The 4,385-nt window shown below is 47.6% G+C and overlaps 1 non-coding gene across 1 annotated transcript; it reads right to left on the reverse strand.

Annotated features, from left to right (window-relative positions):
* Window positions 1-2,310: 2,310 nt before the first annotated feature.
* Window positions 2,311-2,382, reverse strand: Trnae-cuc (transfer RNA glutamic acid (anticodon CUC)). The gene has a single exon. It is a non-coding gene; the product is annotated as a tRNA-Glu (tRNA).
* Between the last annotated feature and the right edge of the window lie 2,003 nt (window positions 2,383-4,385).

A 4,385-nucleotide genomic window follows, 5' to 3' on the forward strand; every position in this document is an offset into this window, starting at 1 on the left:
CAGAGTACTTTCTGGAACACTCTGCTGTATTTTAGATCGCCAACACCAAATCCTATACTCTTTCCCCCAAATAGCATCAGGATCCACATGTGTTAATCGATGTCTCCTGGAAGCATTTATGGCAAGTTGTGGAAAGGAGTTGAACGGGAGTGAGGTGGTTCCTGTGAGGAGGAAAACAGCATGCAGACTGGGAAATTAAAGCGGGGTCTTTGGGGAGAGGAGAGAGGAAGAGGAGAAGCAGGTTCCCCTTATCTTCCTTCCACATGTGAACTCTGTCACCAGTGCCTCAGCCTTTGATAAGCTCGGTGTGTCTTATCGCTGTCCCTGACAAGCGCATTGATCCTTTCTCCACAGCACCCAGGGCTGACTGCCCTCCCTCTCTCAGGTGCCCCCCCCAACCCCTGTCCCTTTTGCTTCCCTCCCCTTCCTTTGTTGACACCGACGTTCCATGCAGTGGAGGCTTCTTTCAAAAAAATACATCTTTTTAATAACTTATCTTCCAGGAGAGGGGTGTGCATCCATGCTTGGGTGGGTCTCAAAGAAAAAGCCCCACTCTGAATGTAGAGTATCTTCTCCATCACCGGGAGACTCTGACAAAGAAAAATGAGTTTTGTACTCAGCTCCCATCCAGGATGGTTGCTGATGTGGGCTGTGTATTCCAGTGGTAAGGAGGCTTCATTAAAGCAGCCGGACTGCAATTTGGGCAGTCCACAGCCCGATAAGCAGGACAAAGACCCCTGTATAACACTAAGTTATTTTCTCTCAATGAATTAAAAGTCCCTGTCAAACACAGCTAGCTGTGGTGCCTTAATGCTGGGGACAGAGTGATGACTAGAAGTTTTATTTTTGAGTGTTCCTCAGCTTGTGCGGTGAGTTACGAAAGCAGGGCATGGCTGTAGCAGTAAGCATGCATACAGTTCAGTATTTTGCACTTCAGGGCTGGGGAGGTACGGTAATTATCTAACCAATCAGTAGGGATGGAGAGGCTTTGAGAACTAATTAGCTTCCTCATTAGGAAACTTCTATGGCTTCAGTGACCTTTTTAGGAAAACCAGGGATAGCAAGAGTCCCTGTTAGACTTTTGCTTGGGAAGAAATAACCAGAAATGGCAAGAGCAGGAAAATCGCTTTCCCTGGAGGAAAGAGCGGTCCCATGAGAGATGTCTCTGTCTTTCAGTGCAGTTACTGTTTAATAGCTGAAGGTTGTTTGACATTGCTCCACCATTGTGCATGGTGACTTTTCTGAGTGTGCATGCATGTGTTCTCGCATGTGCAGGTGCGCATGCATGCATGTAAGAATATATGAAGAAGTTAGAGACTGACCTCACGTGTCATTCCTCAGGAGCTATTCATACATATTGTTTTAGAGAGAGAGTCCCTCTTTGGCCTGGAGCCCACCAAGTCTGATAAGATGGCTGCTCAGTGAGCTTCAGGGATCCCCTTGTCTCTATATCCACAATTCGGGAATTACATGTGTGTAACCATGCCCAACTGGGATTATATGTGTATCACCATGCTCTATTTGTGTGTGTGTGTGTGTGTGTGTGTGTGTGTGTGTGAATCCTTATGCTTGTGCAGCAAATACTTTATTGACAGAACCATTTCTTGAACTGCATCCTAAGTATTTTGAACATCAACCTGGACCATGAGAAAGGGGCTAGTTGTTTGCTGGCCTTGGAAATTCTGACTGAAGGGTCTGTGTCTATGGTTAGCCTCCCTAGGAGGGGAAGTAAGGATGTTTTTGACTTGGAGAGGGAGGGACTTCATTCTGCATCTAAAAGTGAGGAGAATGCTTAGGGTTATTACTGGAGAGGCCATAACTCTCATAGCTGCCATAAATCTCCTGCTGAAAGATTTTGAGGTCCCTGACTCCTTGGTAAAGGTTACGGGGTAATATTTGGTCCTGGAGAGAGAGGAGGTGTTAATGATAAGATGGCTTCCCTCTGAGCTTGGAGGGAGTATAGGGTTGGCATGGAGATGAACAATTAAGTCTGCCACTCTAACGACTGTCCCCAAGGCCCTTTGATCCCTGACCAAGATGGTGCAGATGAGTCCCCTTGATGGTGATACAATAGGAAACATGCTGCTCAGTTGGAAGTCAGTGGGTCTGGTTTCCAATGCTGGTTCCACAGTTTGGGGACTGCCAGCCTTTTGGGCTTCAATTCCCTTCTCTGACATCTAATCACATTTAGACTTCTTTACTTTTCTTTTTTTTTTTTTTAGGAGCTGGGGACCGAACCCAGGGCCTTGCGCTTGCTAGGCAAGCGCTCTACCACTGAGCTAAATCCCCAGCCCCCTTAAGAAGAGAGGCTTCCCTGACCGGGAATCGAACCCGGGCCGCGGCGGTGAGAGCGCCGAATCCTAACCACTAGACCACCAGGGAGCGTGGGTCACATTTAACCCTAGAGATAAGGCAACTCTTTGAGGAAGAGCTCATGTATAAACACATAGGGGTACGGAGAAGCCAAGTTCCTCTTCATAAGGAAAAAACAATGGCTGGGCAGGGTTGTGCATAAAATCCCAGCACTCAGGGGAACTTAGGTGAGAAGTCAGGAATTTGAAGCCTGGGCTATGAGACTCTAGCTCAAAGAGGGGCAGGGTTGGGGTATAGTCTAGTTATAGAATGCTTGGCTAACATGCAGGAAACCCCAGAGCTCCACCTCTAACAGAGCATAAGTCCGATGACGTAGTGGTGCAGGACGTAATCCCAGCACTTGGGACCCGGAGGCTGGAGAATCAGAAGTTCAAGGTTGGTTTACCAGAAGTCCCACACCCGCGGATCCCGGCCCGCAGCAGCTCTCTGCTCCCAAACCCCGTGGGAGAGAGACCTCACCGCCTGATCAGGTGGGCACTCCTGAGGCTGCAGAGCGGAGGAGACCACCAACACTGCCCACCCCTGCCCACATCCCTGGCCCAAGAGGCAACTGTATAAGGCCTCTGGGTTCCCGTAGGGGAGGGCCCAGGAGTGGCAGGATCCCTGCGCCTGAGACACCGCCGGAACCTGAAGGAAACAGACCAGATAAACAGTTCTCTGCACCCAAATCCCGTGGGAGGGAGAGCTAAACCTTCAGAGAGGCAGACACGCCTGGGAAACCAGAAGAGACTGCACTCTGTGCACATCCAGACGCCAGAGGAAAACACCAAACGTCATCTGGAACCCTGGTGCACGGAGGCTCCCGGAAAGAGCGGCGCAGATCTTCCCAGTTGCTGCCGCCGCGAAGAGGACTTAGGCAGTACCCCACGAGCAAACTTGAGCCTTGGAACCACAGGTAGGACCAACTTTTCCCCTGCAAGAAACCTGTCTGGTGAACTCAAGACACAGGCCCACAGGAACAGCTGAAGACCTGTAGAGAGGAAAAACTACACGCCCGAAAGCAGAACACTCTGTCCCCATGACTGGCTGAAAGAAAACAGGAAAACAGGTCTACAGCACTCCTGACACACAGGCTTATAGGACAGTCTAGCCACGGTCAGAAATAGCAGAACAAAGTAACACTAGAGATAATCTGATGGCGAGAGGCAAGCGCAGGAACCCAAGCAACAGAAACCAAGACTACATGGCATCATCGGAGCCCAATTCTCCCACCAAAGCAAACACGGAATATCCAAACACACCAGAAAAGCAAGATCTAGTTTCAAAATCATATTTGATCATGATGCTGGAGGACTTCAAGAAAGACATAAAGAACTCCCTTAGAGAACAAGTAGAAGCCTACAGAGAGGAGTCGCAAAAATCCCTGAAAGAATTCCAGGAAAACACCATCAAACAGTTGAAGGAATTAAAAATGGAAATAGAAGCAATCAAGAAAGAACACATGGAAACAACCCTGGACATAGAAAATCAAAAGAAAAGACAAGGAGCTGTAGATACAAGCTTCACCAACAGAATACAAGAGATGGAAGAGAGAATCTCGGGAGCAGAAGATTCCATAGAAATCATTGACTCAGCTGTCAAAGATAATGTAAAGCGGAAAAAGCTACTGGTCCAAAACATACAGGAAATCCAGGACTCAATGAGAAGATCAAACCTAAGGATAATAGGTATAGAAGAGAGTGAAGACTCCCAGCTCAAAGGACCAGTAAATATCTTCAACAAAATCATAGAAGAAAACTTCCCTAACCTAAAAAAAGAGATACCCATAGGCATACAAGAAGCCTACAGAACTCCAAGTAGATTGGACCAGAAAAGAAACACCTCCCGTCACATAATTGTCAAAACACCAAACGCACAAAAGAAAGAATATTAAAAGCAGTAAGGGAAAAAGGTCAAGTAACATATAAAGGCAGACCTATCAGAATCACACCAGACTTTTCGCCAGAAACTATGAAGGCCAGAAGATCCTGGACAAATGTCATACAGACCCTAAGAGAACACAAATGCCAGCC

This window comes from Rattus norvegicus, chromosome 1 (genome assembly GCF_021556685.1).
Source record: "Rattus norvegicus strain SHRSP/BbbUtx chromosome 1, alternate assembly SHRSP_T2T, whole genome shotgun sequence".
NCBI lineage: Eukaryota > Metazoa > Chordata > Mammalia > Rodentia > Muridae > Rattus > Rattus norvegicus.